The sequence below is a fragment of the Urocitellus parryii genome, chromosome 1 (assembly GCF_045843805.1).
Source record: "Urocitellus parryii isolate mUroPar1 chromosome 1, mUroPar1.hap1, whole genome shotgun sequence".
In the NCBI taxonomy this organism is placed as follows: domain Eukaryota; kingdom Metazoa; phylum Chordata; class Mammalia; order Rodentia; family Sciuridae; genus Urocitellus; species Urocitellus parryii.
This window is the reverse complement of record NC_135531.1, coordinates 171008431-171031786: the sequence shown is the minus strand read 5'-3', so window position 1 is coordinate 171031786 and position 23356 is coordinate 171008431. Positions and strand designations below refer to the sequence as shown.

The following is a 23356-nucleotide window of genomic DNA, read 5'->3' as shown; positions in this document are numbered from 1 at the left end:
AATCTGAACAGGAGATGTGAGTGGAATGTGGTTTGTGATCAGAGGATGAGCAGAGTTGGAGGGACAGAGCGACGGATGGGGAAAGGTGGATCATCACTGGTAGGCGGGAGCAGGGAGCTCTTTGGTGCTGTTATACAGTTGGTGGCTGTGGAGGCTAGCATCCTGTGTTAAGATGATGTGGGATGTATATTTCAAAGAAAGGACTTTGAAAGTTTTCACCATAAATGGTTCATGTTTGAGGTGTCAGCAAACTTTGTTGGAAGGCACCTGGGCAAGGGGAGTGGTTGTGGGAAAGGGTTCCAAGGTGGCACTTTCCACTCCATAGGGGTGTGGATGATGCTGGTCCTTCTGGCTCTGGACAGACTCGCTGGTGAAGCGCCAAGGCAGGCACAATGGTGCTTAGAGATTTTTGAGTCTAAAGAGTCTTCCTGTCACTGGGTGGTTGACGAGGGGGAAAAGAACCCTTCCTCTGTGTTCACAGAGACTCACCTGGTCAGTGCCGTGGTGTGTTCGAGCCATTGTTCCAGGAGACAGGCAGAGACCACCACTCCTTAGGACCTGAGCCAGCTCTGGGATGCAGCCACCTCCAGACTGCCATCACATCCTTGTTCTCAGGGTGTAGAGCAGGGGGTTGGGCAGTGGGGGACCACACAGTAGAAAAGAGACATAAACTTGGCCTGGGTGCTATTGGCAGGTGGCTGTAGGTATATGAGGATGCCTGGCCCAAAGTGCATGAGGACGAAGAGCAGGTGGGCGCTGTAGGTGCCCAGTGCCTTGTGCTACCCTGGGCCCTACCAATGCAGGTGCAGAAGATGAGCACAAGCAGTGGAGCCACTATGCCGAAAGGGATGGCTCCCAAGGTCAGGGCCAGGTCGTTTGCCCTGGTGTCATACAGGCTAGCTTGATCAGGGCCGGCACCTCACAGAAGAAGCGGTCCAGGGTGTGGTGCCCACAGAAGGGAAGCTGGAGGCTGAGTGTGGCTTGGAGCACAGAGTTGGCCAGGCCGCTGGACCAGACTGTGGCAGCCAGCTGCCCACACACCCACGGGCACATGATGAGTAGGTACTGGAGGGGCTGGCAGATTGCCATGTAGAGGTCAAAGTCCATCACCGTCAGCAGGGAACATTCTTGCAGCTTGTCCAGTGGAAGAGGTAGGACTGCGTGATGCAGCTCTCGGAGGTAATCGTCTTCTTGTCCCCCAGAGGTTGGCCAGCATCTGTGGGACAATGGTGCAGGTGACACAGAGGTGCAGCACAGAGAGCTTGCCCAGAAGGAGGTACGTGGGCATCTGGAGTCTGGGCTCCAGCAGGGAGAGAGAGATGGTGGGGCTGTTGCCTGTGAGCTTGAGGATGCAGAGACCAGCATCTCTGTGCAGAGGGGGCGCTCCAGCTTGGTACCTGAGAAGCCCAGCAGGATGGTGCTTCTAGGGAGCTCACGCTTTCTCCTCCCATGGCTCTGGCTCTCCACTGGCTGCAGACAAGAGAGGTGAGATGAGCAGGGAGTTTTCATTTCAGTGTCTCCATGGCAACACTCTGAGGCCTTCACCATGGTGGTGGGTGGTCCCGTTAGTTTTTGGAGAAGCCCTCCCTATGTGGGTCTGCTCTGTCAATCTCTGCCTTTGCTGGTGACACCGAAAGAGGGAGACCTGCCCCATTGCAGGCAGACTTCATGTGGAGGTCCATGCTGAGCCCCGTGGCCTCACCTGTGCACTTATTCTTGTTATTCCTACTCTTTTTTCTATGACTAAGTTTCTCTCTCAATCCATTCCAAAGCCTTGCTGCTGTCCAGAGGGCAAGGGGCTTCAGCACTTGGCATTCACATCTCTTCCAGGAAAGGCTCTCAGGGGACAGTGCCTGCTGTGTCATTCCCTAGCAGTCAGGGAGGGCCCTGGCTCAGGAGGAGGGCTGGTGACCAGCTACCCTGCAGCTGCCTGGTGCTGTGTCCTTCACTGGGAGGAGACAGCTGCAGCTCATTGACAGCAAGCCTCTCTTCCTTTCCTTTTTGCCCCACTGTTTCATTATGATAAATATAAATAAAGTTTGCCGCCCTACCTGTTCCTACTGTGTGCCCTGTGGTTTCAGGCACACCATCGTGTGGTGCAACCCTCCCGACTCCCAGGGCAGCCCCCAGCTTCATTGCTTGCATGTGATTCTGACCACTCTGACTGCATCAGCTAACGTGATCATGCCATATTTTTAGTTTCACGATTAGCTCATTTTCCTTACAGAATGCCCTGAAGTGCACAGTGCAGTGCAGGTTTCGAGGTCCTACCTCTTCAGGCCACTTAGTACATGTAGGAATTTGCTGGTGTGTTACCTGCTGCTAACCCAGAGGTCGCCGGCAGGTTTTGCTGCTGTGAACCGAGCTGCTCAGTGTGTGGTGTGGGGTGCTCCCTGACCTGCTTCAGCCTTTGGGGTACAGTCAACAAGGACAATGTTGAACTGGGAGTCAAGAGACCTGAGGAATCTGGGGAAGAGGCTGTCTGGCAAGCTCCCATGTCGCTGCATTTCCACCGCAGTGGACGCGGGTACTGGGGCTGCACATCCTCCACAAGCTGGACCCAGGGTGGATTGGCTGCCTGACAGGTGTGGAGCTGGACCTCACCTGCGTCCCCTGTCCTTTCCTGGTTGTGACGTGTGCCTCTGGTCCCTCACAGTATGGCCATTGCACCTCTTCTTTGGAGAATGCGTATTTGACGCCTTTGCTGGGTTTTGAGACAAGTTTCTGCCCAGCTGGCTGGTCATTAAGTTTCAGGGCACTGTTTATTCTATCATTTCAGGTTTTCTGTGGGTTTTATGTGTGTGGGTTATTAAGTTGACATAGTTTCTATTCCTACTTTTTTGATTTTTTCATTAAAAGAAAGTTGAATTTTGTCAAATGCATCAAATTAGAAAACCTCATATAATTTTTTCTGCTTCCTCTTCTCTTCAAACACCAACTTGGCTGGCCTTCGTGCACTGGAGCATGCTGTGTCCTGGTGGCCTGCCTGCCTGACCTCCGTGTCCATGCTGTGGGCCTGCTGCGCTTGGCTTCTAGCAGTGGCTGAGGTGCTGTGTCAGTGGTGCTGCAGGGCCTGATTTGGTGTCTGTGCTGTCTTCACCTGGTATTCATATCTAGGTACAGCTACGTTGTGGGAGGAAAAGAATGTCATCTCTTCAGAGCCTCTGAGAAGACTGTGTCCTTTCCTCACTGGCCTCTGGGCAATGGTCAGAAGTAAGCCTCCACGTCCAGAAGTTACTGTGCCCGGAGGTGTGGCTGGTGGTGTGTGGGGTCTCCCTAGTTACAGTGAGCTCACTTTCTACTTCGCTATTGTCTGGTTCCGGTGGCCTTGTGACCTGGGGGCCCCTGTAGGACCAGCGTCCTTGACCCCTCTTCCTTCTCTCTGCACTCTGAGCCTCCTGCCCCTCCAACTGCTCTGCTGCACTCATGAGGAGAGGCTTCCAGGCGCTGTCCTAAGGGTCCCCTGCATGGACCAGTCACTTCCCTCTGTCTGCTCTCGTTTCCTGCCTGGGCTTGGTTCTCTGTGTATGACCCGTGTGCCTCTGGTGACATCCTGTGCTCATCCTCTGTGGGCTGTCACCTCCTGGGGCTGCTTGGCACTGCCCTCTGTGCAGGGCCTGGGGCCATGTGTTCCTCAGCTGTTCTCCATGCCCTCCTTCTGCCTGGTTCGAGGACTCTCTTGGGGGTGGGGGGCCAGACCTGGCGCTCCTGTCTTCTCCAGACTTTTCTCTGCCTTCTCTCCCCTGGGGGATGCTGTAGTCTGGCTGGGCACAAAATAACCGGGAGGTCACGAGCCACTTGTAGGTTCAACCAGGAACTACTTTATTGCCCGAACCCCATGGAAACTCTTCAGAACTCTCCGAAAACTCCGCGAGAATCAATGGGAACTCAACGGGAACTCTGTGAGAACTCAAAAGTAGTGGGCACCTGAGGCAGCAGGAGCCGCCCCACTGCCGGACAGCAGAGGTCCACATACACAACTGAATACACAGCTTGCCCCAATACAGCATCATCCAATTACAGCAATCAGTCACCATCCCAATAATTATACACAGCTTAACTTAATCACCATCATCCCAATGGCTCACTGGCGGCACCTCCCAACCACTACTTCTGGCAAAATGCCAGGCGCCATCCCGACTTGGCTGTGACTCTCAACAGGGGGACACTCCCCTGCACATGCTCAGAGCTGCCCTCAGAGCTGCCCCCAGTCTCTCTGGTGAGCTCTTCCTTTCCCTCTCAGGACTGGCTGTGGATCTGCTCACATACCTCTGTGCCATTTTGAACGTGTGCCCTGATCCCAGTCCTCTGCCCTCTGTTCAGAAGTGCAGGTTCTAGATCAGCATGTCCTCACCCAGGTGCAGCTGCTAGGAGTGGGCACCGTGCATCAAGAAAGTTAGGAAGCGCATCACCAGCTGGAGGGGCCAAGGTCACACGTGGTGTTAGAAGAAGAGGAAACAGAATCTTGGGGCTGTGTGCTCACTCCCCAGTGACACAGGCTGGAGACGCAGTGGACAGCAGTCCATCAGCTATGTGCATGCATCCAGAGAGTGCTGGTCGCAGCAGGTGGGTATGAGTTCTAATCTGCCCACAACAGGGGCAGTAGGTTTTGGGCTGGCTGGGGTGGTGCTGTGCATGGTGGGACCTCTGCATGGCTGAGGAGCACAGTGCTGATGCGCAGAGTCCACATCTGGATCCAGTGGGGCCAGCCTGACACAGGGACCCTAGGGTGTGGGACAGGGAGCCCCAGCCTGGGGCTCTGCTTTCCTGCCCTGGAAAGCAGATGGCATGCCTCCCTCAGGGCGTGCAGACTCACTCTGCTGCGGGTGGCCTGGCAGGAGGAGGCCTGCTGAAGTGACTTCTTTACTCTCCACACGACTTTCCTTTAATATGTAATGACCACACAGCAAGCCAGGGAAACCACAGCAGCACAGAGCACCCAGTGTGGGCAGGGCAAGGTCAGTGCCTGGTCCCAGTTCTCGTGCTCCCCTGTCGCACGGAAGCCCTGGCCGTTCAGCTGGGCAGCTGCACTTCAGCTCCTGACAGGAATTCTCCCTTACAGTATCCAAACCCAGCTAAACCAAACTTTAGCATGGTCAATTTTGGATAAGTAAGTATCCTATATTTCTGTTAGTTTCTGGTTGAGGAACACATTCGTTGGTACTGCTCAGGTGCCTCGTGGGGCTCTGAGGAGCACGGAGTGGGTGGAGTGGGGAAGTCTGGCTGATGGAGATGCGGGTTCCACCTGCTGGCCTCCTCCTGGTGCAGAGGGTGCTTAGCGTCCACTCTTCTGTCATGACTAAACAGCCCAGTGCAGATCTCTCAGCCTTCCCTCTGCCACGGCTGTCATCCATGACTCCTGTCCACAGTCTTCCAGTGTCCCCCCATGGCTGGCAGCACTGCAGCCACCATCCTGCCTTCTCCTCCAAGGTCAGCTCTTTTACATTCTGTATGTGAGGACCAGCACATGTCTCTTCCCTCTCTGTCCGAGTGCCTATTACAAAAGCAACCCTTAAGGTGGCCAGGGTGTGGAGGACAGGTGCCCTCTGCTCAGTGGTGGGCAGGGAAGTTAGCACAGGCGTTATGGAGAGCGGCATGGAGTTTCCTCCCAAACTTAAGACACAGTGGCTGGGTGACCAGCAGTCAGTTAGGGGACCACAGCCCAGGAGGACATCAGCCAGGGGAGCTTCTGAAGCTGCACCCAAGCTTGACGGCCACTGTGTCCATCAGCAGGAGGGTGGGAGGCTGAGGGCTGTGCACAGTGGCAAGCTCCTTTCCCAGCAAGAGGCCAATCCTTCCTCTGGCGGCAATGGACAAGCCCAGGACCATCATTTTAAGTGAGATAAGCCAGGCATAAAAAGACAAATGTGATTTTATAAGGAATTTTCCTTGTGCCATGACCCTGTGGGCAACCACTGGGTCAAGTTGGCCACCAGCTTTGGTGACCAGCAGAAGGAAGGTTCTTGAAAAACAGGAAGGGCCAATCCTCTCTGGACCCCTACTGCCGTGGTGCTGGCCTTTTATCCCTCCCAGGAGATCCTGCTGTGGAGCAGCGTGGGTCCCTTCCTCATGCCAGGCTGTACTCAGTCTGCCCTGCATCCCTTTAGAGGGCACTGGGACCCTGTGGGCACCCACTCGTGGCACCCAGTCCAACTCGGATGTGGCCTCTCTCTATTTCCTGTGACACCAACCTCCTTTTGCTGTTGGCTCTGAGCACACACAGGGGCCATAGTTTCAGCCGGGTCCTCTTTCCCTCTCTGTGCACCAAGGGAGGCTGCTCCCGTGACGGCCAACAGAGCCCCTCTCCTGGTCAGACCGCCCAGCCCTGCTGTTTGTGGCGCCCATGCTCAGTGTGTCCTTCCATCACAGAGCCCTTCTGCCTCCCAACACTGCTGGAGTAGATGCTGGGCAAGCTTCCCAGAAGCTGTCCTAATGTTCATCATCACTATAAAATGTCCCATGTTGCTGTGCTGCTCTGTGATGAGTGACACACCTAGGCCACGTGTAGGCAGGCAGGCCAGGCGGGTAGCATGTCTGTCCCCTGTCTGGAAGTTTCTCCTGCCTTTCTGCACGTTGGAGCCCTTCTCACTAGAGCACCTTCTCTCCTCCACAGTGGCAGCGGGAGTCCCTCAGCTCTTGCCCAGGTGGCCTCCTGTACGGGGTTGCTGGCTCCTCCACAGCTCACTTGCAGGTGACATTTCTTCCACGTTTCATGCGCCTTCTTTGCCACCCTACATTTCACACTTGGTTGGAATCAGATTGAGCATCCTGCCTGCCTCCTGCTGTGTGACACTGGTCCAGTGCTCTGGGCTTGCATGGGGTCCACGTGGGCTCTTTGCCCTTCTGTCCTGCTCTCAGGAGTCTAGGCTACTGTCTTTTCCTCTGTCAGCAGCTTCCATAGATGCTCGCCTCCTTCACTCCTGATTTTTTCTTGGGTCTGCAAGCTGCTGTGCTGAGAGGGAAGATTCGGCCTAGGATTGCTTTTCCGTCCCCTTGCCCGCCTAGGCTGCCCGTCCTGGGTGAGAGTCTTGCAGTGGTGTGGAGCCACCAGGAGAAAGGAGGGGGCCTGCTCTCATGCCCAGCCTGGCCCTGACCCCTCTACCTGGAGGGGGAGAAGCAGGAGTTGAGCAGAGTGACAGCCTGCCCTAGACACAGAGCCCTTGCTCAGGAGATGTGTGACTCTTCAGAGGGTCTGAGATCTTGTGGTGGTGACTCTAGAATTTAGCCGAGAGAGCATTTTTTGTTCCACTGAGCCTCCTGAGGGTTAGTGTGTGGCTCCTCTGGGGTCTGAGCCACGTGCAAGCAGATAATTAGTTCAAGGGCCAAGTTTGCAGGAAGGTGCATCCAGGGGGAGTCAAGTCTCACTCATTATTCTGAGAATAGTCCTCCCCCGGGGTGCATGGCTGAAAGTGAAGGAAGTCTCTTCACACAGCAAAGCTCTCACCCCAGGGGCTGAGCAGTCTGTGGTCACTTCGTGTCCCTGTGTGGCTCCCTACCAGAGCAGCAGAGGGAGCTGTGTCCAGCACAGGGAGCCACTCTAAGTCCCCAGAGGCTCCCTCCCAAGTACTTCCTGGGCCTGGCATGGCTTCTGCATGAGATGAGCTGGGCGCGTCCAGGGTAAGGTGACTGAGGACAGGTGTCTTTGTTCATGACTGGCGAAGCAGCTTGTGGCTCCAGTGAGAACCCAGCATCTCTGCCCGTCACCATGGGCATTCTAGTCCAAGGGCAGCCATTGCCTCTGGTGAAGCCACAGCCTCTGGGGCAGCCACGGCCTCTGGAGCAGACTCAGCCTCTGGAGCAGCCTCAGCCTCTGGGGAAGCCACAGCCTCCGGGGCATCTGTGGACTCTGGTGAAGCCACGGCCTTTGTTAAAGCCACAGACTCCAGGGCAGCCATGGACTCTGGAGCAGCCTCAGCCTGTGGGACAGCCATGGACTCTGGAGCAGCCACGGCCTTTGTTAAAGCCACAGACTCCAGGGCAGCCATAGACTCTGGAGCAGCCTCAGTCTGTGGGACAGCCATGGACTCTGGAGCAGCCACGGCCTCTGGTGAAGCCATAGCCTCCAGGGCAGCCATGACCTCTGGGGCAGCCCTTGCCTATAGGCCAGCCACAGTCTCTGGGGTAGCTGGGCCTCTGGTGAAGCAGGCTCTGCCAGGCCTTAGCTGGAGCTGTGCTTCCCTCACACTGGCCACCACACTCACTCCTGGGGTCCCAGTGTGGCTGTCACCCTTCAGAGTCCCTGGGAGAGCAGACACTGCCTGGCTTGGTCTGTGAATGCCTTGTTGACTGTGAGGGCTGTACTTGCCATGGGGGCTCCTGGTGAACCAGTGCAAGCCCAGCACGGAGAGCACTGTCACAGTGTCACCACTGGGCCTCAGTGCACATGGAGGCACATTCCTGGATCTCCCGACTTACCCCATTTCCTGAAAGGTGACATGGGTTTGACTCATGAGAGGCCTTTCTGCCCCACCATTCAGCATGCCTGGGTCAGGTTCAGCTATGTAGAGATGGCAGAGATCCCTGCAGGTGTCACCACACAGGCAACAGTGAGTCCCTCCCAGTGTCCCCACACATAGACCAGCCAACCTTACAGGTGTCCCCACACAGGGTCTGGCCAACCCCTCCAGATCCCCACATGGAAAGTTACGCTACATACAATCCACATAAGTGTGAGTGAGGAGCAGCCGGTCAATGTGCTTTACAGAATTCCACCCAAGCCTCTGTCCCCATGAGGAGTGCTAGTCATTCTTCCACTCAGCCAGCTGTCTCTCCATCTCTGTCCATCTTGTGTCATCTGTCACCTATCTGATATGTATGTTATCTGTCATCTCTTTATCCAGCTCCATCATCTATCATGTGTCCCCCTCCCCTGTCCATCATGTGTTGTCTGCCTATCCCTCCATCCATCCTGTAGCTACCCTCCAGCTCCTGTGTCTACATCATCTGTCATCCATCTATCCAGATCCATCATCTTGTATAGGTCATCTGTGACATGTCTATCTGTTAGGGTCTGTAAACAAGTCAAGATGGTGCCTGGCATTTTGCCAGAGGGAGTGGTTTGTGAAGTAATGCCATTAAGTGTGGAGATTCCTTATAGGTTGACTGCTGTATCTAGTTTATGTTAATTAAGATAAGCTGTGTGGAATGTATAAATACCCCTCCTGTCCTACAATAAACGGCTCCCACTCCAGCTGTATCAATGTACGCAAGTTGTTCATCACCCCCCGGCTATTTTGCCCAGCCAGCCGGGCTGCGGCATCTAATCATCTGTCATCGGTGATCCATCCACCCATCCATGCACCCTGTGTCTATCCTCTAGCTCTGATCTCTGTATCACCTGCCATTGTCTATCATCCCTCTCTCTCCTCTGTCTTCCATCCATCTCTGGTCTGTCTCCCACCCTGTGGGAGGTTGCAAGCTGGTGCGAGTGCTGTGGGCTGGGGTCTGCAGATGGGGTCTTCGCTCCACTGAGCTTGCATTCTGGTTGGAAGGGACTCACAGCTGGTGAGGGAAACCAGGAAGCGTAGAAGGCAGTTTCCCGTTCTGGTGGGAGCCCTGAAACCATAATGACAGCACAGAGGGGCACTGGGAACCACAGTGAGGGTGCACAGGGCAAGACTCATGGAGCAGGTGACATCTGGGCTGAAGCCAAGACTCGAAGAACAGCCAGAGGGAAAGGCAGGGCCCAAACATGGAGGCAACACTAGCTTACTGTAGGCTTTCCATTTAACTTTGTTTTGGAATCGCTTGGACATTTCACTCAGGTTTTAAGAGCAATAATTCAAGTCCAGTATAGCCTCTGCCCCATTCACATACTTTTCTCTTTCTATTTTTTTTTTTTTTTGTGCTGGGAATGAAACCCAGAGCCTCACATATCCTGGGAAAGTACTCCACCATGGAGCTACAGTCCAGCCTATTTTACTTTTTATTTTGAGACAGTGTCTACCTAGTTGCTGAGGCAGGACTAATACTTGCAATCCTCCTGCCTCAGCCTCCCAAGTAGCAGGGATTGCAGGCCTGTGCCATCGTGCCTAGCAAGAGCCAAATCCATGTATCAGTTTAAGGGCGTCATTCTCTCCCTTTCTTAAGACTATCCATCATCCAGTTTGTTTACCCCTTTGTGAGCCTTTGTTATTTTCTGTATTTTTCTTTGGAGCTTTCTGATAGGTTTGTGCCGATGTTTCATTTGCATCTGAATTTGCATTTGCCTAATGACTAGTATCCCCAACACATGACGTATCTTCTGTGGTGAGACACCTCCTCCTGACATTTGATCATTTTCTAATCGGATTAAACTGAATATTTTTGAGAGAGCTTCATATATTCTAGACACCAGACCTCTGTTATAGTTTGAAAATGTTTTTCCATTCTATAGCTTGCCTTTTAAGCCTCTTAGTGGTATCTTTTCCTAGGCGAGTTTTGATTTGGGTTAAGCCCAATCGATAACCTTTCCTTTTGTGGGTTGCTGAGAGTCAAGTCTAAGAATTTTTTGCCTCTTCCTGGGTCCTGAAGGTTTCCTCACCTTCTTCTTTTAAAATTACATAGCTTTACAGTTTACATTGAAGCCCACAACACATTCAATTCCTTGAGCTGTGTGGTCCATTTGCATCCAAGTTCATGGTCCAGAATGTTTGGTCATACAGGAGACCTATGTTGAGGCCCTGGGTGTCCTCAGTGCCAGTGTTTGTCCTCCAGCCCACGTGGGGAGCTCGCTCCAGGCCCTGGCAGTCTTTGTGGGTTGCTCCCCTCCCTGCTCCATCCTGTGACTCTGTACACACTCTTGGAGTCAGGTAGGCTGCTTCCCTCCTCTGTGTTCCTTATCTTTTCAGAGTTACTCACTATTGGCCTTTCTAGTTTATTTTCCTTTCCTTAAAAAAATGTAGAATAATCTTGTCTGTAGCTACAAATTGGAAGGGGTGTGGTTTGGGGTAAGAATGGTGTTGAGCCTGTGTGGGGGACAGCTGGCACTTGGGTTGTCTTGAATCTACCAAGGCTGGAGGCCTCTGCGGATTGAAATCTTGGGGGGTTCTTTCCATCTGGGTCTTGGTTTTCAGCCTGTGAGTTCTATGCATGCTTCCTTTTACATTTGTGAGGCTTATGCTAATTTTTTATATTTGGGAGCTTAGTGCTTCCTCCCTGGGGGTCCTTGAGAACACCATAGTCCCTGGGGTCCCCCGGGCTTGGCTCTGTAAACAAGCTGACACCAGCCTCCTCAGGTCCCCAGATGCCTCATTTCCCAAGCTACAGGAGATGAAAGCCAACTTTCCTGCCCCTAGGTGAGCCAGTGCCACGGTGTCCCTGGCTATGCCTGGGACTCAGCCTGCTTCCCCACCTCAGGCTACTTCCTCATGGAGGCCCCTTTTCCCCCATGCAGGGACCTGCCACTGTGAGACAAAGGCATTTTGATCTGAAATGTGGGTCCAGGCCACACCACCTGCTGAGCTAAGGTGAGACTCTGGCCACTCCTGCCTCAGGAAGTGATTTCTCCTCCTCCTTCTGCTGCTGAGAGCTCCACCAACTCTTCTTCAGGTCAGATGTCATTTTTCTGTTTGATTTTCTATCAGAGTTGTCACTGAAGTTACCTTTGGAAGACCCAGAATTGGCTGCTCATTCTGGAGAAGTCTCCCTGATCTCTGGAATTGAGGGAAGAAGGGCTTCAGAACCTCAGGTCCTCAACTTTCCCGGAATAAGAAGGGTGAGGACTTTGAATTTTTTTTTGTGTGTGTGGAAATGAGGCTCAGGTCTGACTCTCTACTGAAATCATCTTTGTGATGGCTTCTATTAGGGCTTATATTGGTTAGTGTGCATCAGAGTAGGGAGCTTCCCAACCCCGATTTCTAATTTGGAACTCCATTTTTGAGAAAGATAATGCATCTGATTCAAAAAAGATAGAACACTCTGATTTCTACAATGAATCGTAGGCATATAAAGATGATTCTGTTCTACTTGTTTGCCTTGTCCCTGCTGGGCTAACCCAGGGTGCCCCTGGAGACTAGAGGCACACATAAAACCACACTCTTGTTTGGGAGAGGAGCCAGGTTGAACAGAAAGCTCTGTTCTTCTGTATCAGCATAGAGAGAGCTTCTCTGTGATTGTGAAAAGAATCACAGGCTTTCCTCTAGAGATGGCTGAGACTAAGGGAGCTCTCTGTAGGCATGTAAGTGCAGGTTGGTGAGGGAAAGGTGACAAATGACAGCAGCCACAGCCCTATAGCACGAAAAGGATGGGAAAGGAGGAAGTGCAGAGCAGGGGACCTGAGCCCTGGGCTTGGCTGCCATAGGACCTGAGAGAGTGCAGAGAGGGGACCTGGGCCCTGGGCTTGGCTGGTACAGGACAGGAGGGAGTACAGAGCAGGGGACTTGGGCCCTGAGCTTGGCTGGCACAGGACAGGAGGTAGTGCAGAGCAGGGGACCTGAGCCCTGGGTTTGGCTGCTATAGGAAGGAGGGAGTGCAGAGAGGGGACCTGGGCCCTGAGCTTGTCTGGCACAGGACAGGAGGGAGTGCAGAGCAGGGGACCTGAGCCCTGGGCTTGGCTGCTATAGGACAGGAGGGAGTACAGAGCAGGGGACCTGAGCCCTGGGCTTGACTATCACAGGACAGGAGGGAGTGCAGAGCAGGGGACCTGAGAACTGGACTTGGCTGCCATAGGACAGGGAGGAGTGAAGAAAGGGGACCTGAGCCCTTAGCTTTGCTGGCATAGAACAGGAGGGAGTACAGAGAGGGGACCTGAGCCCTGGGCTTGGCTGTCACAGGACAGGTTAGAGTGCAGAGCAGGGGACCTGAGTCCTAAGCTTGGCTGGCATAGGACAGGAGGGAGTGCAGAGTAGGGAACCCGAGCCCTGGGCTTGGCTGGCACAGGACAGGAGGGAGTGCAGAACAGGGGATCTGAGCCCTGGGTTTGGCTGCTATAGGAAGGAGAGGAGTGAAGAGAAGTGGACCTGAGCCCTGAGCTTGGCTGGCACAGGACAGGAGGGAGTGCAGAGCAGGGGACCTGGGCCCTGAGCTTGGCTGGCACAGGACAGGAGGGAGTGCAGAGAAGGGGACCTGAGCCCTGGGCTTGGCTGCTATTGGAAGGAGGGAGTGCATAGAGATAGGAATGGCCAGAGAGAGTCTCACCTTAGCTCAGTAGGTGGTGTGGCCTGGACCCACATTTCAGATCAATGCCTTTGTCTCACAGTGGCTGATCCCCGCATGGGGAAAAAGGGGTCTAAAAATTCCTAAATAAGAATGTGCAGTATATCTGAAATATAAATAGTTCCCCTACTCTTTGTTGTTAATTTCTATCCATTAAAGCCTAGAAAGCCCTGGTCTGTCCTCCATGAGTTGGTGTGGTTGCAGCATAACCTTAGGTCAGAGAATCAAGTCCCATTCACCAACCCAATTTCAGAACATTAGGCCGAAGTTTCCATAATGAGTTCACATTTATTATTTCATGCCAATGAAACTACTAAAGAAATTTGACATTTTCATAGCTCCTTTGCAATTTCATGACTGTCAACTAAACACCTGGGCAGGATGCGAGTCAGAGGACTATGCATGGTGGCCACCTCACACTGATGTAATAAAGCATGGAGGAAAAATGTTTTTAAAAGACCTGAGGTCACCTTGCAATTTTGGCTCAGGAGTGGCAGTCTAAGTGACAGCCATTGCTAAATAATTTATGTAGTTTGTCATCGCCAGTCCTTGGGTCTCTCCATGGGGTGCAATTTAGCAATGGGTCTGTGGATACCGAAGCTCAGCTGCTCTTCATACTCGACGCTTGCAAAGTGTGCCTGTGAAAGTCTCCGGGTTCTTTAGCACTTGTCTGGCCACTTCTGAGGGTTCCCTGCCCCTTTTCTACCCCTTTGTGTGGCTTAGCTGGGGATCTGGTGTCTGAACTGTTGGATTCAAACTTAGGGATCCCCACCACAGCTTCAGCCAGGCAGAGTTTGCAGACTCCACCATGAGGGCCGACAGGTAGGGCAGCAGCCACATGCACACAGGGGTCCTTCAAAATGCTTCTGTACTCCCATGTCCACTGTCCTGAGTTGCCTGGTGTCACTTGCTACTACTGTCTCAGGGGAGGCCTTCCTCAGTAGCTATTGGCACTATTATGCAGGGTCCCCTTCACAGCCCTTATCTTAGACAACTGTAGCCCTGGAGGCTGTAGGTGGCCAAGGTATAAGCCCACTGTCACCAGGCATGTAGACATGGGAGGTATGGATGGGAACCTAAAAGCCCTGTCCTCTTTCCATCTTGCATGAGGAAAGCCAACACACAGGATGCCAAGCTGGGTTGTAGGTCATGTATTGCAGAGGCAGAATCACATCTGTCACCTCAAGAATTATTGGGTCCTGTTTTGATACAATGGCCTGCCATTCAAGGTGGCCTCGTGTCTGCATTCGCGAAGTCCCTGAGCATCGCCCCTGAGTTTGATCTCTGTACCTGGGCACATCCTGCTGGCTCTTGTGGGAGCATCCTGCTCAGTGGGCCATAGGTCACATTGCTTCTGTGAACACAGCCAGAGCCCGGCTCTCAGGTCATGGCCTCCATTAACATAGGCGCAGCTGCAGGGCTCTCCCCACCCGTTGGGAGCCACTGGCCAACACCCAGCCCTCGACAATTCTTCTGGCTGAGCTTCTGACCCACCTTGGTCATCACATGCCTGTACTGTTCCCCAAGGCGGCAGGCTCCAGGGCAGATCCATGCCCTGCCTGGGAGTCAGGCACACTGCCCTGAACATAATGGGCATCTGTAGGTGTACACTCAGAGGTGAACTCTCTTGAGTGCACAGCCGGGTGCAGCGGGCAGGGGGCCATGCTGTGTTCTCTTACCAGTGCCCTCGATGTTTCTGCACACAGTGGGGTGGCCATGGGGAGCGGCAACGACAGCTCCTTCCAGGCGTTCATACTGGTGGGCTTCTCTGACCGGCCTCGACTGGAGAGGGTCCTGTTTGCCTCTGTCTTGGTCTTCTATGTCCTGGCACTGGTGGGCAACGCTGCCATTTTCCTCTTGTCCCTCGCGGATGCCAGGCTCCACACGCCCATGTACTTCTTCCTTGGGAACCTGTCCTTCCTGGACCTCTGCTTCACCACCAGCATTGTGCCCCAGCTGCTGTGGAACCTCTGGGGCCCAGACAAGACCATCAGCTACCACGGCTGCGTGGCCCAGCTCTACGTCTACATGGTGCTGGGCTCCACCAAGTGCGTCCTCCTGGCCGTCATGTCCTACGACCGCCATGTGGCCGTCTGCCGGCCCCTGCACTACATGGTGCTCATGCACCCCCGCCTCTGCCTGCAGCTGGTCCTTGTGGCCTGGGGCTGCGGCTTTCTGAATGCCTTCGTCATGTGTCCTCAGACCATGCGGCTCTCGCGCTGTGGGAGCCGCAGGGTGGACCACTTTCTCTGTGAGATGCCGGCTCTCATCGCCATGTCCTGTGAAGACACCATGCTGGTGGAAGCCTGTGCCTTTGCCCTGGGGGTGGAGCTTCTGCTGGTGCCCCTGTCCCTGATCCTCGTCTCGTACGGCACGATCGCAGCCGCAGTGCTGAGGATCAGATCGACCGCGGGGCGCAGGAAGGCCTTCAGCACCTGCTCCTCCCACCTGCTGGTGGTCTCTCTATTCTACGGGACCATCATCTACATGTACCTGCAGCCGGCCAACAGCTACTCACAGGACCAGGGCAAGTTCCTCACACTCTTCTACACGGTGGTCACACCCAGCGCCAACCCCCTCATCTATACCCTGAGGAACAAGGATGTGAAGGGGGCAGTGGCCAGGCTCCTGGGCTGGGAGAAGGGGTCTGGGGAAGCTTAAGTGAGCAGCACTTGCATCTGGCTGCTGAGTGCAGTGCCCTCGTCCACATCCTCAGGCCAGTGGTATTCTGTGGAGGCAGGCTGGGGAGGATATACATCATGAGATATCTCAAATTCACACTTGAGTCTCAAGTACAAATGTTACATCCATCTGTGTTTCCTGTGTGCACATACACATAGCCTCAAAGTCTGTGTAGGCATTCAGATCACCTGTGTTGCCACAGGCTTGCAGGTCCTGGGTGGGGTTTCCATGGTTGGGTGGTGATGGTGCTGAGGAGGTTTTGGGTTTTGGAGCATTGGGACACGGGGAGCTCAGATTGGGGTGCCTGATCCATGTGGAGGACTTGCTGGAGCTGTTCCCAGTCACCTGAGCCACCAAGTGAGGCAGACAACATAGTGGCTCAGGGTTCTAGTGTGGCTTGCCCTGCCAGGTCTGGGTGGGACCAGCTGCCAGCTCTAGGAGCTCTGCTCCACAATGGCAGGGGACTTGTCATCTGCCCTGTCCCACAAGCACCAGGCAGTTTGCAACTACATCCTAGGTGTCAAAGAGAGACAGTGAGCAGCCTTTCTCAGCACCCCTGTGCCCACAACTGTGGTCACATTTCCAATGGACATCTGGGCATGCAGGGAGAACAGCCTCTGCCCAGGCTGTCCTCATGAGCCGGGAGTGGCCTTTTAGGTGCATCTTCTGGAAGGGAGGACTGGGGGTCTTGGCCCCTCTCCTTGGCTGTTCTCACAGCAGAGTGCTCCCAGGAGGGCTGAGCAGCCAAGGGCCTAGAAGGAGCCGGGCAGATGATCTTCATTCGAGGGGACCGATGACCTTAGTCTCCTGGGGAGGTTCCTGGCCAACCTCACCAGACATGGTGCTGTTGGCGATCTTACAAGGTCAGTGCAGCCGGACGTCACTAAGAGCAGCGCCGCAGCAGCAGGTGCCTCAGAGCCCGAGGATGTGACTTCCCGGCTCCGCAGCCCCGGAGTGCAAGACCACGGCTGGGCAGGCGTCTGTTAAAGGCTCCCCCCAGTCTCTGGTGACAGACAGACCTGGGAGTTGTTGTGTTGGGGATAGTCAAAGTTGACTCCTCTCTTTCCCCAAGCCTTCTTCCCATGTCCTGAACCATGAGCTCCCTCGGGGGATGGGAGTGACCAGAGAGCCTCAGCCCACCCTGTTCCTTGCTCAGCAGCGTCCCTCCGGTGACTGTTCCAGGTGAACGGATGGTCCCTTTCATAGACTAGCCTTATTCTAAGTCCTGGCTTTCGTTTAACCCTGGAGGGGTACAAAATCCAGGAGCAGAGAGCGTGTCGGGAAATGGGTTCACACTGAGCCACTGACCCCCAGCCAGGCTCAGTGGCTTTAACCTATAATGACTCCGCTGGGCTCCCTGGCTGGAAACCGCTGATCCCACCCTTCCAAGGAACCATCCGTGGATGAATTGCTTGGAGAAGGGGCCTGGAGAGCACCCGTGGGGACACTTATCTGGGAAGGTGCTGTGCCAGTGCCCAGGGGCAACTCCATGCCTCTGGGTGAGATGGAGCTGAGGGGCTGGGAATCTCAGTGGCATGGCTGCCAGTCAGTAACAGCAGCACTTGGGACCCCTCCTCTTAAGTTAGTGGAGCTGAGAGTGTGGCCGCAGGTGTGCCCTTCCAGATAGCCTGGTGTGGGATTCCGTTTGTCCTTGGCTTAGAGAAGATACCAACAAGGGAAGGAAACCCTTATCTCAAGCTCAGGGCAGATTCTGCTGCAGAGCTTACTGAGACCCTCTCTGAAGCTGTGGGTGACGGAATTGTCTAGACTGTCTCCTGGCTGCACAGGGAGGAGGCTCTGTGCTTGCTGGCATTCCTTGTCACGCAGGGATAAATGCAGCTGGTGTCACAGAGTGGCATTGTGAAGGACCCACGGCCACACTGCTGTGCTCAGTGGGTGGACTCCTCATCTGGCTCCTCCTTGGATCTGTTTGGTTTTGGTTGGTTTGGCTTAAGGGACCCTGCCTAAGGAGCATCTCAGAAGCACCACCGCAAGTGTGTTCTTTGTGGAAGTTTGTGTGGGAATGAGTTGTCACTTATACACTACTCTCTGTTCCTTTGGATACACGCCCAGGAGTGGAACTGCTGGATCCCAGGGGCTGCCGTTCTCTGCTGTGGCTGTGCTCACAGCGCCCAAGGGTTCCCTTTTCTTTGCCCCCTGCTGACATTTATTACTTTCTGTCTTTTTGATAATGACCATTCTAACAAGCATGAGGTGACATCTCACGTGGTCTTAACTTGCGTTGCCCTGATGGTCAGTGGTTCTGAAGGTTTTGTATGGGCATTTGAATGCTCCTTGTTAGAAATATCTATTTTGAGAAATACCTATTTAGATCCTCCTCTCATTTTTGAATCAAATTACTTGTTTTCTTCCTGTTGAGCTTTTTGGGTTCCGTGTGTGTCTGGGATTCTGATCCCTGTCAGGTGTGGCTTGCAGGTGCGCTCTCCCATTCTGTCCTCCTTTGCTGTTGATTGGGTCCTCTGCTGTGCAGAAGCTTGTCAGTCTGATGGAATTCTGTTCATTTCCACATTTGTTGCCTGTGCTTTTGGGGTTCTATCCAAAAAGTTGTTGTCATGGAGCTTTTAATCTATGTTTTCTGCCAGCTATTCTCCACTTTTGGGTCTCACATTTAAGATCCCTAATCTGTTTCCTAAATTATGAAATTAAGAAAACATCTGACACACACCTCTGCAGCTGGGTGTGAGAAACCAAGGAAGGGATGACGTAGGAGGCCATGGTCCATTTCTATTGGTGGGGGCACTATGTCCAGATTTGGCCAAGCAGGGTGGGCTAGGCTTCCCTGTGCTCAGAGCCAGGTACAGAGTGGGCTAGGGTTCCCTGGGCTCAAGGCCAGGTGCACAGTGGGCTAGGGTTCTCTGAGGCTCAGAGCCAGGTGTAGAGTGGGCTAGGCTTCCCTGGGGCTCAGGGCCAGGTGTAGAGTGGGCTAGGGTTCTCTGGGCTCAGGGCCAGGTGTAGAGTGGGCTAGGTTTCCCTGGGGCTCAGGGCCAGTTGTGGAGTGGGCTAGGTTTCCCTGGGGCTCAGGGCCAGATGCGGAATGGGCTAGGGTTCCCTGGGGCTCAGGACCAGGTGTAGAGTGGGCTAGGGTTCCCTGGGGCTCAGGGCCAGGTATAGAGTGTGCTAGGCTTCCCAGGGCTCAGGGGCAGATGCAGAGTGGGCTAGAGTTCCCTGGATTCAAGGTCCAGGTATACAGTGGGGTCTAGGATTCCCTTGGGTAAGACCGGTACACAGTTTATGGTTCCTGGGCTCAGGTCCAGGTGCATGGTTGCAAGAGTGTCCTGGGCTAAGGCCAGATTCAGAATGGCTAGGGTTCCCTCATCTCAGGGCCAGATGCAGAGTGGGGTAGGGTTTACTGGGTTCAGAATAGGGTAGGGTTCAAGGGCCTTGCACAGAGTGGGCTAGGGTGTTTTGAGCTAAGGCTAGGTTTAGAGTGTGCTAAGGTTCCCTGGGTTTTGGGCCAGGTACAGAGTGGGGTAGAGTTTCCCGAGGCTCAGGACCACGTACAGAGTGGGCTAGGGTTTCTGGCCTAAGGCCAGATGTACAGTGGGGTACGATTCCCTGGGCTCAGGGCCAGATGAAGAGTAAGCTAGGGTTCCCTGTTTTCCAGGGCCAGGTGCAGAGTGGGGTAGGGCTCCCTGGTTTCCAGAGCCAGGCACAGTGTGGTTAGGGTTCCCTGGGCTCAGGGCCAGGTGCAGAGTGGCTAGGGTTCCCTGGGCTCAGGGCCAGGCTGGTGTGTTTTACCTGTTTTCTGGAGATCTTTTGCTTCCATAGATCAGTCCCTGAAGATTAAAACTCATGCAAACTTGCCCTCCAGCCTGTGGATACAAATCTGTGGAAACTGGTCTCTGTGATTTGATTTTTAATAATAAAAGTTAGCGATGTTACTATGGAGACAAGGTCTCCACCGGGGCCTGCAAGTCCTGCTTCTACCTCTGCTGCATTAGCTCGCAGCTCACGCATACTCTGACAGATCTGGAGTTTCCTTCAGGTTGTGGTGAGCTGTCACTCTGGTGCCTGTCTCTGTCTCTTCACATCAGACACATGCAATCGACCCAGGCTGCTCAGCCATGTTCCCACCAAGAGCTTGTGCTCTGAACTTTTGGGACCTTTCACAGGGAAGTGAGTCTTTCTCGCCTCTGAGCAGGGCCTTCCACCTTCCTGACATGAATTTGCTTTGAAGAAAGGAGAGAAAATGGAATTTCAAGTGTACGCTGTAGTGCAGGTCTGAGGGCTCTGGCCTCGTGCTGTTGCCAAGGAGGAAGGCTAGGATTCCAGGTCACGGGTAGACCTGCAGAGATGAACTCATGCTCCATCCCAAATAGCCAGGTACTTAAGTGAACAGCCCCTTGCAGGTGCAGCCGCTGCAGGATCTCCCATCTCTTGAGCTAGAGCTTGGTATGAGGGGGCGTACTTAACAGAGCTTTGCAAAATACGTTGATTTTACCTCAGAAGCAGAACACAGAAGTCAAACTCAGGTATTGTGAGAGCTCACTTTTATACTGCTGTACTGATTTATCACAAATACTTACCAGTGACACTACATCCCCTGTCCCTGCAGGGGATAGAAAAATTCATGATTAATGACAACATTCACACATTTGTCATTTGCACTTCGCTCAGCGAGTGTGAGGACTGTGGAGATGGATGAAAAGATGGTGGGGAAATCCAGTGGCGCCCATGCTGGCCTGCCATGGAGGGGCAGCTGGACCCCTCTCTTAGTTCTGAGGTCTGGTGTCCTGTTGGAGACACATCTGCTGGATCTTGAGGACTGAGAGTGTTAGAAAGCAGGAGAGCATGAGGAAGGCGGTGCAGGGCAGAGGGAGACGGCAGTAGGTGCATTCGCCCAGGGTTCAGCATGGAGGCATGCCCCCACCAGTGTTAAGCTGACTGGGTTTGGTTTGGCCCCTCACAGAGAGAAAATGAGTGGGCCTAGGACAAGCGTGGCATCAATAGGATACATTTAAGTAAGGTCATTTGCTGCAGCTTACAGTGTGCCCTGGAGGAGAAGGGGAGAAAAAGCCTTTTAAAACGTCTCTCCTAGTGCCCCATGATCACACGATAGTGGGGAACATTGACATAATCGTGGCTGCGTGCAATGTCACCTGCTCCATTTCAGTCTTCTGTGCTTCCTCTTTCCTCCATCTCCTCACTTCCCTTTCCCTAAGCTCTTCCTTCCATTTATTGTCTACCTTAGTGCTTTACAGCTGGACACAGGCACAATGCACTGTGGAGTGTACGTGGTGTGCAGAGCATGGGCTGGTCATCTCCTGCCTTGGTTCCTCCCTCCTGGCCCCCTTCCTCTGCTCCACTGACCTCCCCTCTATTTCCAGGGATCTGCCTCCCTTTTCTTCCATTATTCTGCTCTAGCTTCCTCATATGAAAGAAAATAAGAAAAAAGCCTTTTAACAACTCAGGAAGAACTTATGCAAGTTTAATTAGTGAAACAGGAGAGTAATGGAGACTAGGAATTGGGTTTGGGAGACAGATGTTAAAGCAGTGGGACAGTGAGGCTTGGGGACGTGGTTGGGCGTGGAAAGCGAAGTTCCAGAGTTCCAGTCCTGGTTGCTTCTCTGGGCCTGGAGGGAACACGTTGTTAGTTGGTAATTAGCAGTTTTCTCTCAAATAAATGGGAAGAATCATTATGTTAGAACTAATCATTATGTTAGAACAAATGCTGGGAAAATAATGACCTCAGATCCATCCTGTTGAGACAAAGCCCCTGGCACAGGGGGCTCATTACCCTCTTGGCACAGAAGTCTGCGGGGAATGGAGCCATTAAGAAGTCCGCTGTGTGTCTGGGTGGGGCCTCTGAGGAGCATCTCCTGTGCCCTGCTGAACTTCGGGAGGCCTCCAGGACCCTAGGGATCCCCAGGCATCTGCATCTGCACAGGAAGGCAGCCTGCAGGAAGTCCCAGAGCCCTGTCTTCCCTCACTTGGCCTTGGAACACAGTTACACCAATGGCAGAGAGCGCTTCCTGGCCCTGGGGAGCAAGGCCATCCTGGGCCCTTCAGGTTAAGGAGCTCCTGGGAGAGACGCCCAGGCTCAGACGCCTCAGACATGCGTCTTCCTCATCCCAGAGGGAGAAATGAATTTCAAATTTAAATTTTTCTGCTACAGAATCTTCCAACTAAGTGCAGAGTCCATGTGTATATACAGACCTAAGATAAAAATACAGGTGAAAGCAACACTTACTTTGAGTTGATTTACTTTTTAAGATTTGTCCTGAAGTAAAACTGTAAAAATTTTGGTGTGCAGTTCTATTAATTTTGTAGACACATAGACTTATATAAAGACCATCAAGATCAGGGTGCCCACCCTGAGGGCTCCCTGGTACCCTTTCTGTCTACACTCTGCCCCAGCCCTAAACTCTGAATCCTGAATCTGTGTTCATCACTATCATTTTTTCTTGAGGACAGCGTGGCATACGTGTCATCTTGAAGGACACTTATGAAGGCCACGGCTGACTTTAAAGTTGCCCGTTCAAAGTCAGCAGGCTGCACGGGCCGCTCAGGTTTAGTTTGTGCTGAGCAGAATTCCTTTGCATGGGTGGCCTCCGTGTGCCTGTTTCGCTGGTTGAAGGGCATTTGGGCTGTGCATGGTCTTGGGTAATGATAAGTAGAGCTGCTATAAACTCTTAAATACAAGTTTCCTTGGGAACGTATAGGGGCCCTCAGAAGCTGCCAAGTCCTTTCACATGGTGGCGGGTGCATCCCACAGTGGTGTGTGGCCACCCTGCCACTAGCTGGCCTTAGCTGCGCAGGAGGTGTGCAGGCCCTCTGCAGGCCGCGCCATGCCAACGTCCTCGTGGTGATGACTCAGGGCCCCTTTCCATGTGGATTTGTCACCACCACGTCCTTTTCTGTAAGGTGGCCGTTTCCAGTGTTTACTCATTTTTAACGATTTGCTTCTGTTTTCCCTGTAGAGTCGGTGCAATCTTCAGCAAGTCAGGACAGAGTCGATGGGTGGACAGTGGCCTGCGGAAGTCTCACCCCAGCTTTTCACAGGGCCTCTCGGTGCTCTCCACGGTAACTTTCAGCAGCACTTGCAATCTGAATGACGTCCCCTGGCCAGCCTCTCTGTTGCCCATTGGCTTATGGTGTGCTAAGAAATCTGCGTCTACCCAGCCTCTAAGTGTTTTTCTTCTGTTTTCTATTAAACTCCTATGATTTTACATTTCATATCAATCGTCCGTGACCCGGTTTGGGTTGATCTTGTAGAAGGGATGAGGTTCAAATGAGGGTTTTTGATAGCATATGGAGGTCCACTCGTTCCAGCAATTTGTCTTTCTTACTGCTAATGCTCAATTCTTGTGAGTTTTTTTTTCTTTTTAGAAATCATGTTACAGATGCTCTGATACAAATTTTTCTTTTGAATTTTTTCAACATAGTTCGTAATGACTTAAAAAACTTTATTCATTCACATCAAACATGAACTAAATTCATAAGAATTTTGTCTCAAATAAGGGGATTTTCATTCCTCAAGGGAGTTCATGAATGAAAAGGAGCTTGCAGCAGGGCCTGG

At 53.2% G+C, this 23356-nt stretch overlaps 2 pseudogenes; one reads left to right on the top strand and one right to left on the bottom strand.

Annotated features, from left to right (window-relative positions):
- Positions 1-611: 611 nt before the first annotated feature.
- Positions 612-8075, bottom strand: LOC144249998 (olfactory receptor 2C1-like; annotated as a pseudogene).
- Positions 8076-14850: 6775 nt separating this feature from the next.
- Positions 14851-15795, top strand: LOC144254688 (putative olfactory receptor 2W6 pseudogene; annotated as a pseudogene).
- Positions 15796-23356: the final 7561 nt, after the last annotated feature.